This window comes from Phocoena sinus, chromosome 7, assembly GCF_008692025.1.
Source record: "Phocoena sinus isolate mPhoSin1 chromosome 7, mPhoSin1.pri, whole genome shotgun sequence".
NCBI lineage: Eukaryota > Metazoa > Chordata > Mammalia > Artiodactyla > Phocoenidae > Phocoena > Phocoena sinus.
This window is the reverse complement of record NC_045769.1, coordinates 106,718,340-106,731,492: the sequence shown is the minus strand read 5'-3', so window position 1 is coordinate 106,731,492 and position 13,153 is coordinate 106,718,340. Positions and strand designations below refer to the sequence as shown.

The 13,153-nt window shown below is 37.9% G+C and overlaps 1 protein-coding gene across 2 annotated transcripts in view; it reads right to left on the bottom strand.

The window, feature by feature from the left end:
• The window catches only part of CNTNAP5 (contactin associated protein family member 5), an 876,608-nt gene that overhangs the window by 520,305 nt on the left and 343,150 nt on the right, over positions 1–13,153 (bottom strand). The window lies entirely within an intron of this gene.

Below are 13,153 nucleotides of genomic sequence, written 5' to 3'. Positions count from 1 at the left end.
TTGCTGTGCACAGGCTTTCTCTAGTTGTGGTGAGTGGGGGCTACTCTTCTTTGCAGTGCACAGGCTTTTCATTGCGGTGGCTTCTCTTGTTGTGGAGCACTGCCTCTAGGCACGTGGGCCTCAGTAGTTGCAGCACACAGGCTCAGTAGTTGTGGCTCACAGGCTCTAGAGAGCAGGCTCAGTAGTTGTGGCACACGGGCTTAGTTGCTCCATGGCATGTGGGATCTTCCTGGACCAGGGCTCGAACCCATGACCCTTGCATTGGCAGGTGGATTCTTAATCACTGTGCCACCAGGGAAGTCCCCAAGCTTCACTTCTATGTTTAGATCTCTTAAGTTGGAAACATCAAAATGGACCCTGTCCATAAAACTCACAAACTGATGCAGGCATTTTGCCTGATGAGACATTGAACTCAGTCCTGAAAGACGGTCATCAAGACTGACCCTCTGGGTTCAGCTTTGCAATGAACTACAGGAAAGTTATTCAACTTTCCCAGGTTTTCTACCAAAGATGGCTCATGGCTCAGGCAGCACAAAGGGTTGATATGGAAAACTTGGTCCATTGAGATGGTGCCTGCTGCCTGGGGCTGTTTGTTATCACACTGACCAGCTCTGCTCAGTTCCACCAGCATATCCCTCACAGGCTACCTGGAAACTGCAAAAGTGAAGAGCAGGAAAAGAGGGCCTGGAAGCTAGGACGTATCTTTTATTATATTTTTTTGTAAAATCAAAATGAGGTTCCCGCCTATGGCAAAAATGATACCTATTCCTTAAAGAGATATGGAAAATGAGAAGAGATTTTTAAAATGTACCTACTTGACCCATTTTCCAGAAAAACAGATTTCATAAATACTTTAGAGCCTGTATCTTCTGATCCTTTCTTGTACACATATGCTTAAATGTCTATTTTAATTTTTAAAAGTATCTCTCACTTCTTTTAGAAAACATAAATTATACAGAAGAGAAAAAAGTGATAAGGAAAAAACATTATAAATATGGAGTGTAGAGAACAGAGGCTAATTTAAGAAAAACTATTCCTAAAGAAGAAAGAATTCATGCGTGGGACTAGAGTTATCTCTGTGACACAATGGAAATGAATCTTCCTAAACCGATGATCAATCTTACTGTGGTATGAAAAGGCAGGACTACATTCATGCAAAATTTATGAAAAAACTCTACATATGGCAAAATCTGTGTTTTTAAAATAGAAGAATAAATGGAAAATAACATCTTGTCAGAAATAAAAACTAGATTCCGATTCAGAACTAAAGCCAACTTAATCTTCTATATATTACACAGTACTGAGAAGAAGCAAAAATGAATGACACTTTGCCCTAGGAAATACTTGTTTCTTGAGATAAAACTGTGAACCAACTTAAATAACTATCTGATGAAGACTAACAGCTGTTCCATCAAGACTCACTTCAGGGTCCTTGATTCTCTGTGCCACAAAATCCAGAGGTATTGGGCATAAAGCAGTCCCAACCAATTCCCCTATTTTGCAAGATCGGCCTTCAAAAAACCCCAGCCCAGGTGCTTAACTTCTAAAAATATTCTCCTCTGCCTTTCCCCTTCTGAGACATGTGTAAGATTCTGACAAAATGTGTTCTTCCTCATTACATTGGGTCTAATACATCAGGTTTCCTCAAGCAATGTGCTTTTACTGTTCTCTTTTGAGGAGTTGTCAAAAGTACTAAAGAACAAATATCACCTTTTCTCCAGATCCCTCATGCTCTGGACTAGTTTTTCAAGTTTGGGGTTTATATTTTTCCCCTTCACCTTTCTTTTTTTTACATTTCTGTCATTATTTATAGTCTTTACTGCCTCCAGAGAAGGAGAAAATACAATACATTCTACCCAGCCATTTTTAATTTCCTTTCAATCCTTCTTATTTAATCCCTGTCTATTTCATCTCACCGTGGTGTCTCTTCATCCCTATTGATTCCTTATATACTTATGTTCTTGTTTCATTGGAATCATGTCTTCTTGAGTCTTGTTGAATTTTCAGGAGTCATTCTTCTTGTTCAGGAATAAATGATTCGATTCTGCTTGGTGGGGGGCACATTGTCATTGAAATCTCTTAGACAAACTTGCATTCTACAACAGATTTTATCAAATGCATCTCTTTTTTTCAATATTTTTAGTGGCTTATTTATTGAAGCATAGTTGATTTACAATGTTTTGTTTGTCTCAGGTATACCGCAAAGTGATTCTGTTATACATATATATCTATTCTTTTTCAGATTCTTTTCCTTAATGGGTTATTACAAAATATTGAGTAGAGTTCCCTGGGCTACACAGTTGGTCCTTGTTGATTGTCTATTTTATATATAGTAGTGTGTATATGTTAATCCCAAACTCCTAACTTATCCCTACCCTCTTCCCCTTTGGTAACCATAAGTTTGCTTTCTATGCCTGTAAGTTTGTTTTCTATGTCTATGGGTATTTTTAACTGAAATGTGACCCACCTTGTCCTCTCTACCTATGACTCTTAAGACACGGAGGCAAGATGAAGCCCAAGGAAAACTGCAGTCCCTTGAATCCTCCCTGAGGGTATTCTTGTCTCCAATGCTCTTTGTAGCTTTCACTTTTGTAGATGACCACTCCCTGAAATAAGTTTCCACCTGTGGGTTCTTTCTCTCCTTCCAAGTTTGCACTTCTGTTCTGCATTCCATGGGAATGGGAAAATTCATGTACAAATTTGTGGTACTGTGTTATGCAGATGTGGAGGTGGGGATGGTACATACTTCCATTGCCTCAATGCAGGTGGACAAAGGAGAAGTTGCCTGGGTTTCTATTTGAATCCCACTTTGCATTTCTGGTCCTAGGACAAGCCATGTTCAGGCAGACAGGTGGCAGTTTGTAGCCTATGCCCGGTTCTGTGATTTCCCTTCATACTGCATTTCCACCAGACTCCTAATCTGCAAACACATCTCCAGGTTCAGGGCATTAGTTTAACGTCACACTATCTTCTTGTGGTTCTATTACGACCTTCATCTTTTTTCTCTCTCTCTTTGTTCTCCTTTTTGTGAAAAAGTTGGGAAAGACAGAATGGAAGTCTGATCTAAGATTCATACCAACTTGCTAAGCCCCTGAGAATGAGGCAGAGAGCTACAAACTCATTGTATTGGCTCATAGTTGTGGTACCTTAGGTTGAAAATGTGTTTCCTCAGTCTGTCATCTATTGAGATCCTTGTAGCACTTTGTAAGATGTCAGCTAGGTCTCTCCCTTCCCTGAAGACCTAGCTCAGCGAGGCCTGTCCCCAGCTCTGCAGGCCTGCCAAGGGTCAAACTTATCCCTTCCTCATGCTTTTCTCTTCAAGTTCTAAGTCTTCACATCCTGCTTCTCTCCCACCCCTCCTGGATCCAGGCCTGAAACTCAGCTACTTTATTGGATTTCCATCCTATTAAAAAAAAAAAAAACTTATAAGTATTTTATGAGTTTAATAACTTTACCAAAGATTTATGGAATTGGATGAAGGAGTCAATTCATGAATTCCCAGCTTTGGATTACCCTGCTGGCTCTAACTCTGAAGCAACCCCAAATGATGTTTTCTTGTCTCATAAGCAGAGCAATTTTACCTATATTCAGGCCCTGGAGCCTAAACTTCCATCCAAAACGGTACTTATTAAATCATAGTTTTCACTACAGATGCTAAAAAAATAAAGAAAACTTTCTGTATACTTCTATATTTACAGCACCTTTGTGTTGATCACCTTGCTTTATAAAGTCATCGCAGAAGCTCAGTGAAATCAAGTGACTTAACTTGCTCAGCTGCTTAGTAGAAATTCCCAAAGAGCTGTTAGAGGACCAGAGCTCTTCCTCTAGACAAGGCATTTCTCTTTTTCTAAGGCACTGGAAGCACAGATCTCCAGCCCTTGTCTTCTATATGTACCCTTGGTAAGCTTGTTAACTAAAGTGAGGCTCAGTTTCTCATGGGTGAAATGGAGATAAATATTCATGTAGAGAATAGTCACACGATCAAACCCTCTATGGGTAAAGCAGCCCTGAACAAACAACAAACCCTTAATATTAATTCCCTTCTTTCTCCCTCGATAATTCTCTTCTCAATGTGGGGGCCAGTATACAACTTCTTGTGTCCTAGGAAAATGGATCTTCATAATACTGTTTATTTCAGATGGATTTGGTGAAATGACGTAAAGTCATTGTAGCAGAAAATTATCTTGTGTGACTCTCCTGTTTGTACATCAAAAGGCAGAAGTTAGCTGGCATTCTCCGGGCATTTTCTCTAGAAGGATGACTTTCCGCACTACTACATCTCAGTTGTGGCCTCTTCTTGGCATCTTTCTCCTACTTCCAAGATTACACTCAGTGTCTTTCCTCTGAGTATCCTCCCTTGCTCTTTCATTGTAGTTATTATGTTAAACTTTTGCCTGTCTGCTCCTCCATGTAAATATCAGCTCTTATAGCAGTGTATTTATCATTTTTACTTTGTTAATAAAATTACAGAAATTGAATTATAAGTGATATCATAGACATTTGATGAATAAATGACAGTCAATCTCTTTTAATTCCAAAGCAAAATATTCTTTGGCACTACCAATTGTTATATAATTTACCCCAGATACTTTAAATATGCTTGTTCAGATTACTCAATAGATACAGGGAAATGTTACTTTTTTATTCTTGATATTGAGCAGGACCCTGTAAGGCTCCTGGGCACAAAAGCCATACAAGATTGGAGTAATAAATAGTTGAAATAAAAATATGATACACACACACACACACAAAAAAAGCCTTTCTGTGTCCCCCATTTCTTGATTACAGGAAATAAGCTTCATTCAGCTTCCATGACCTTCCCTGAGTTCCAAGGGCAGACTCAAATAGTTGCTAATTAGGGAAGGGAGGGGATGTGGAGACAAGGGAGGAGCAGTCAAGAAACAATAGTGCAGCCTTGGGGCAGGATCCTGGTTCTGCCTCATGGGATACACATAACAATATCTTTCAGCTGTTCTGCAGATACTGAAACCCCCACCAGGTAGGAGAAGGTAACTGTCTGCTGCTCACATGCACGTAGACCCCAGACCAGCTGGAACCAGAAGGCTGATGATGCTGACTCCCAATTACTTCACTGCCAACCAATCAGAAGATTGTCCACGAGCTGACCATGCCCCCTTTGAACAGTTACTATAAGATTCCTCACTACCCCCTCCACGTTGAGACACACAGTTTTGAGGACATTAGCCTGCTGTGGCCCCCTTTGCCTGGCAAAGCAATAAAGATATTCTTTTCTACTTCACCTAAAATTCTGTCTCTGAGATTTAATTTGGTGTTGGTGTACAGAGACCAGGATTCAGTTTCATTCTCTACAACTACCCTTCTGTTCCTCTTCTTATTTTCTCTACTCCTCAATCCCTTTGTTCTATTATCTCCCTCCAACCCCTTACCCTCAACATGCACTTCTTGCTTTGAAAACCCATTTAGATGAGCTTCTTCAATGTACCATCTTGAACCCACTCTTTGCACCTTCCGTTGGCTCTCCCTGTTCATGGCTGAGATTAGAGATGAGACCATAATGGTTCTATCAGGCCAAAAAGAACAATGCCAGGTTGGCTCACCTGTCTGCCAGAGAAAGTGAACTTGACCAATGGTAGACAGCCGGTAAAGGTATGGGGTATAGTCATAGAGTGGAAAGAGCCATCCCCACACTTGACTTCTGTCTTGACTTTATCCCTGACATTGAGGTGAAAGAAAGATGTTGCCCTGAAAGGGGTTACACCAGAAACCAGGACAATTTCAGGGATCTGTAAAGTGCTAGGGAAAGAATGTAAAGGATATCTTTGGTTTCAGGAAGACTCTTTTCTATGACATTTCTGCAAATACTTCTCCCAACCCTGCAAATGAATGAGTTTCTTGGTTTGATGTTCAAAACTTGCTCTCTTCTCTAGAGAAATGTAACCATCAAAGACACTATCTGCCATGTACAGATAAGGTGATGTCTAGGGCTGGTATAGAAGAGTGTAAGCCAGTGTAAGTCGAAGTCTTTGGAAAAATGGAAAGTTTAAAGGGAATCATTTCTAATCATGAGCAGTAGTCTCCTTGGGGAGACACACAAAAGCCTGGCATGTCTATATCTTTAAAATGTCAGGTAAAGCACTGAAAGAAAAGGCCTTGAAAGAGAAGTTCATAAGGTAACCAGTCCTTGCTAGTACCTTAGAATGCACAAAGACTTCATTATGTGTGTTTTGAGGGCCCAGGCATTTTACTCTTAATCATCTGTATCTGGGTAGAAATGTAATGTATCCTCAAAAAAGTTCTGTTAATTTGATTCAGAAATTGTTGGTAAGATAAGCTAGCAAAAAAAAATTCACCTCTTCCTATTATTTTTATTAAAAATATACTGGCAAGGTGTCCTCAAAAACTCTAGATATTAAAGTTTGCTTCTTAAGAGCTGTGAAAAAGGTTGAGAGCTTTGTGTAAATTTATTGAAGAAATGTAAAAATATAATAGCATTTTATGAGTGTGGAGGTATAAGAACTGATCATGAAATAATGAAGGATTTAAAAAAAAGGAACAGGGCTTCCCTGGTGGTGCAGTGGTTGAGAATCTGCCTGCTAATGTAGGGGACACAGGGTTGAGCCCTGGTCTGGGAGGATCTCACATGCCGCGGAGCAACTAGGCCCATGAGCTACAACTACTGAGCCTGCGCATCTGGAGCCTGTTCTCCGCAACAAGAGAGGCCGTGATAGTGAGAGGCCCGCGCACCATGATGAAGAGTGAACCTCGTTTGCCCCAACTGGAGAAAGCCCTCACACAGAAACGAAGACCCAACACAGCAAAAATTAATTAATTAATTAATTAATAAACTCCTACCCCCAACATCTTCTTGAAAAAAAAAAAAGGAACAATCCATGTCATATATGTCTAGATATATATAAACGTACATTTATATCCGTACTTAAATGTTTCAAATATATAATGGATATTTTAGCAAACTAAGTTCTCATAGTTGGGAGGAGATTAAATTTTCCTAGTGATGCTAAGCTTGCTTGAAAAAGTTTATAAATCGTTTTTTTCTAACAAATTTATTTTAGAACTAAGACCGCATCCTTTTGATACTATCAATAGTAGCAAATGTCCATCCTCTTAAAGTGGATTTAAGTTGAGAAATAACCAGAAGTCATTTCAAAATCAAGTCTGGAGAACAGGTGAGTGAGCAACCCAGCTACACTGAATTAGGTTCACAATGACGAGACAAGGTGAGGGTTTCATTTGATGGTTTGCATTGGAGGTCTTAGATCATTCCAGAATAAAAATGTCTCACAGTGTCACAACAAGTGGAAACATCATTGAAATAAGTATAATTTCCCATTTTGAAGGAAATGCTGCTTAACTGGAAGTATAATTTCTCATATGTTAAAAAGAACCAGCCTTCTCACAGGTGGGATAGACAAGGAAGTAGTGCTTTTACTAGCTACAGGGCTCAAGGAATTTAAGAAAAAGTCCTAACAACCTAATAGATAGATGTGTAAAGGTCATGAACAACAATTCACAAAGGACCCAAATCAAATGGCTCACACAAACAGGAAAATATGTAGCTTAAAGTAAGATTTTAAGCTAACAATGTCACATCAAAGCAACAATTCTATACGATCTCCACTTGTTATGTTAGCAAATATTAAATAATGATGATGATGATACCAAATTACCAAATGTTTGTAAGCTACCAAAGAATGAAAACACACACTTCTGGAAGGAGTATAGGCTAAAACAAGAATTCCTGAAAATAAATTGTAATTTTTTGTATGTATTTATATACATGGATATATAGAATTATATATGTAGATAGATATATAGTTACATAGATAATAGAGAAATAGATAGATGAATGTTGATGATAGATAGATGACAGAGAGAGAGAGAGAGAGAGGAGAAATGGATGGATGGATGGATAGATGAGTTCAGCAAAGCTGTGATATCTAAGGTCAATGTATAAAAATTTAATTTTATTTTCATTCATTAACAGTGGATAATCTAAGACTGAAATTCAGAAAATGATTTGCAAAATAGTCAACTATAATAAAAATAATTAGAAAAAATGATAACAAGAGAAATGCAAGATTTGTGTGCTGAAAACTCCAAAAAGTGATTGAAAGAAATTAAAAATCTAAGCAAATGGAAAGACAGGCTGTTTTTATGGATTGAAGGACTTAATATTACTAGGATGGTGCTACTCCCTATGTTGATGAACAGATTCAATGCAGTCCTTATCACAGTCTGAATTTTTTTTTTCACAGAAATTTATAAGCTGACCCTAAATTTCAAATGAAAATGCAAGAGAACCCAGAATAGTCAAAACAATAATGAAAAAGAAAAACAAAGTTGGAGAACTCACACTTTTCAATTTCAAAATTACTATAATGCTATAATAAACATGACAGTGTGATCCTGGAATAAAGATAGAAATATACAGAAATGGAATAGAATTAAGAGTCCTGTAATAAATCCTAACACTGATTTTGACAAAGGTGCCAAGACAATTCAATGGAGAAAGTATAGTATTTGAAACAAATGGTGCTGGGACAGCTGGATACCCACATGTAAAATAATACATTTGGATCCCTATTTTTTACCATTTACAAAAATTTACTCCAAATGGACCAAAAGATCTACATGTAAGAGCTAAAACTATAAAGCTCTCAAAAGAAAACATGGAGTAAATCTTCATGACTTGGATTACACAACATTTTTTTACATGTCACCAAAAGCTCAAGTGACAAAGGAAAAAGCAATAGAGAAACGACTTCATTAAAATTGTTTAAAATGTAGATTAAAAAGCATTCATTAGAAAGTGAAAAGACAGCCAACAAAAATGGAAGAAAATACTTGCAAATCCTATATCTGATATGGGTCCAGTACTCAGAATATATAAAGAAATCTTATACCACAACAAAAAAGACAAATAGTCCAATTTTAAAATGGGTAAAGAACTTGAATAGACATTTCTCCAAATTAGATATATAAATGGCCAATAAGTATATTAAAAGATGCTCAACACCAGTAGTCATCAAGGAAAACCAAATCAAAACAATAGTGATGTACCACTTTACACCCTCTAGGATGACTAAAACATAAAAACAAAAAAAGCAGACAATAATAAGTGTTTGCAGGGATGTAGAGGTATTGGTACCCTCATATGTTACCAGTGGGAATATGAAATGAAGAGGCCATTGGGGAAACAGTATGTCAGTTCCTAAAAGATGAAATACACAGTTGTATGAAGATGAGGGGAAATAGGGAGTGAATGCTAAGAGGTATGGAGTTGTTTTTTTTTTTTTGAGTGATAAGAATTTCTGAAACTAGACAGTGGTGATGGTTGCATAATTTTGTGAATATTCTAAAAAATACTGAACTATATGCTTTGAAATGATGAATTTTATTATATGTAAATGGTATCAATAACAAATATATTTCTCATTTCATAAAACACTACTCATATGTTCACACACACCTTTCTAATTAAATACAGTCTCAAGCTCTTGGGGGATAAAATAAATCAAAGAGTCATCTGCTAGATGATGAAGACATTCAGAATATGAACAGGTTGTGAATTCCGAAAACCACAATTATGTACTTCTTTTTCAGTCTCTAATTTCTCTGTTATGAGAAACTGTGGAAACATTATGTGAACTGTTATGGGTAAAAATTTTGAGGGAAACAGATTACATATATGTGAGTTGTTTGTGTCTGTGTGGTGTACATGTAAACACACACACATATACATCTTTTTAACTACCTAAGGTAGTGGCAGCAAAGGGCATTGTTTGCCATGTTAGTTATAAATTAGCAGCTGACAAACAGTCTGAATTAAATTACATGTAATATTATATAGAAATATCAGATAAAGTAGAAAACCCTGAGTATGGGAAATTGAGCTGTAGGGTACCTACCATATGACCCCACCATGGAGAGTGGTGCCAATGTGGGGAGCTTTGGTCCAGTCTTCTGCCTATCCATGCTTACCTCAAAATTACACAGGGAAATTCAGGGAAAACAGAGCAAAGGAACTGCTCCACGTGGGGTACTTCCACAGCTTTCTTCTGTGCAATTCTGTAAGCCTCACCCTCCTCCTCTCATTGGCCTGTTAGGCTAGACGTGCTCTTCGACCTGAGCATGAGTTGGTAACCAGCCCTTAAGCACTTAACCAGCCCTTAACCATCCAAGACCCTCATGTCCTCCCTCTTCACTCTTCCAGACTTCTTTGTGTTCTCCAGTCAAGAAGAGGTAGGAAGGAAGAGAAACAATAAACACTGAAGGAGGCCATAGCTGTCTTCTGCCCAGGGCCCCCATAAAGAGCTGGAGGTTGTGTTGGAAAAAAAGTTAAGGAACCATTCAAGCTTTGATGTTTGTATTAGTTTCCTATTGCTGCTGTAAAAAATTACCATGAATTTAGTGCCTTACTACAATACAAATGTGTTATCTTATCTGGGTTTTAGTCATGCCATATGCAGAGTTATTTTCAATCATCTCAGTAGTGAAATCAGTAATAAAATAACTTCTAAATTTATTATTTAATAAATGTCATTTCAGCTTTGAAAAACAAGTCTTGATATTTTCCCCTACCTTTCCACTTTGTCTAATATTAATTAAGAAAGAAAGCATGGAAGAACAATCATTTGTAGTTTATTTTTTTTAAATTACAATCGATAGAGTTTACACATTTTAACATCTTATTAATTAGCATTTTAAAATTTTCATCTATATCACTGTTTGTATTTCATTTAAAAGTCAGAGGTGTTGTGTTTTTGCTAACTGATACGTTCCTAGAGTTTGTACTCATATGTAATACAGATGAATTATTTTAATCATCCAGTTTACCCCCCTTTAGATTAAACAGCTGCCTATGGTTAAAATGGAAAAGAAACCAAAGAAACCATAACAATCACAACTCACAATCTTGCTAATGATTTTGAACTTCAAGACTCATACTATGACGTTAGTGACAGTTACCCAGTGTTGGAATTTTAAGTATTTCCCTATTTTGCTCACCACAATACCATGCATTTACACATTGAATTTAAGTAAGCAAGTGACTGATGGTAGTATTTATTCTAGGGATAGTATTAAGGTAACCTTGAATGCACCTCAGTTAATTTTGAAAAGTAAATCATTCACCACGCTAACACATTATTATGATAGAAAAATATTTTCCGTACACTTTAGAGTTGATCTCAACTCACTGATGTGGCAAACTGTGGATTTCAAACCAACACTTAGATTCACATGTTTGGAACTTGTCTTATGTTCACTAGTTTTCAGAGCACTACAAGATCAAACAAGTTGTTATTTTTCTTATTGTTATGTCTCAATTTTAGCAAGTACTTCAAGCTAACTGGAACTTTGGGCAAATGTGAGTGGAAGGTAAAACACACTAGAAATAGAAGGATAAAGGACAGTTTTACAGAGTATAGTAAGAAAAGGAGGCCATACCAAAGTATGAAGAGAGTTACCTGTGTCTTGGCAAAGTCATTTCATTTATTTTTTAGTTTTTTAAAAATAAATCATTCATTTATTTATTTATTTATTTATGGCTGCGTTGGGTCTTCGTTTCTGCTCATGGGCTTTCTCTAGCTGCGTCGAGCAGGGGCTACTCTTCGTTGCAGTGCACAGGTTTCTCATTGTAGTGGCTTCCCTTGTTGCGGAGCTCAGGCTCTAGGCACGCAGGCTTCAGTAGTTGTGGCACACAGGCTCAGTAGTTGTGGTACACAGGCTCAGTAGTTGTGGCACAGGGGCTTAGTTGCTCTGCGGCATATGGGATCTTCATGGACCAGGGCTCGAACCCATGTCCCCAGCACTGGCAGGCAGATTCTTAACCACTACGCCACCCGGGAAGTCCTGGCAAAGTCATTTTAAATCTTTGGTCCTCATTTTCTCCTCTGCTCTATTCTGATTAGTTGTGAGGATTCAATAAGGTGGTGGATACGAAAAACACTTTGAAAAAGTATTTGGTAAATGTAAAGACATATGGAGAGAGCTCTATCTGTATTGTTCATGCATCCAGTACATTATTATAATTTTACTCATGAAAGCTGACATTTTCATAAGTGCCAATTTCCATGTCTGTTCAATTTTAAGCCCTTGTTCAATTTCACTGTATAATTCCTCTTCGGGAAAGTCAGAATTTTATCATCTGTCCTCCCCCATGGTAATGACAGCAGGTACCCACTTCCACACAACTGATAATGAGCTTGCTATCATGTTGTCCTGGTTTCCACTGAGTTTTTATTTGGGTCACATTAATAGGAGTGAGAGGCAGTTGTTTCTTAGAAGCCTGTCTGATGATCCCATGATGGACATGATGAAAATACATATTCTGACATAGTTAAAATATTTTAGAAAATAAGTGCATTCAAGTTATAACAAAACCTTCCATGTCTTAAAGTCAAAGAACTTCATTGCCTTCAATCCAAAGCCTTTGTGACTCTGTAATGTTTCTACTTTCCTTTCCCCCAGGTAGTTAAGGTATTTCAAGCCCAAGTTGCCTTATCCTTGTATGACTGGATCACTCTTCCCACTGGTTTCCTTCCCCTTCTCTTTCTCTTCTCCAACCTGGTCAGTGAACTTCAACAGGATTTATCTTCACTTACGACTTTAATCACATGACACTCCTGCTTAAAACTTGTCAAGGACCTATCATGACTTATTGTTGAGTAAGTCCATTCAGGTTAGGGGATGGGAGGGAGCCAGAGTTTTACCATGTTCTAGCTGAGCCACCTTGGGCATGATTTTCAACACTCCAAGGATTTCCTTCACTGTAAAATGGATGTGAATTTTACCTCTCAAAGTTATGGCATGATTGGGTGAGGCTGAATAAATATAAAACATTCAGCAAGATACTAGTCTTCTTCTCTTTCTCTGTAGCCCCATCTAATTCTGTCCCGCCACATGCATCCCAAGTCCCAGACAGACAGGATCATTGGCTTTTCTGTCGCTAGAACCCCTAGGACCATCCATCCCTTTCCTGACCTGACTCATGACCTTTCGTCCACTGGGAAGATCCTCTCCATCTACCATGTCCATGGGACCAAGTCATGCCCATCCTTAGAACACAGTTCCAACAGTATCTTTTCCATGAAAAATTTTATTCTCACCTGATCTAGATGTAAAGTTTCTTCCTTTGGCTATTTCTACC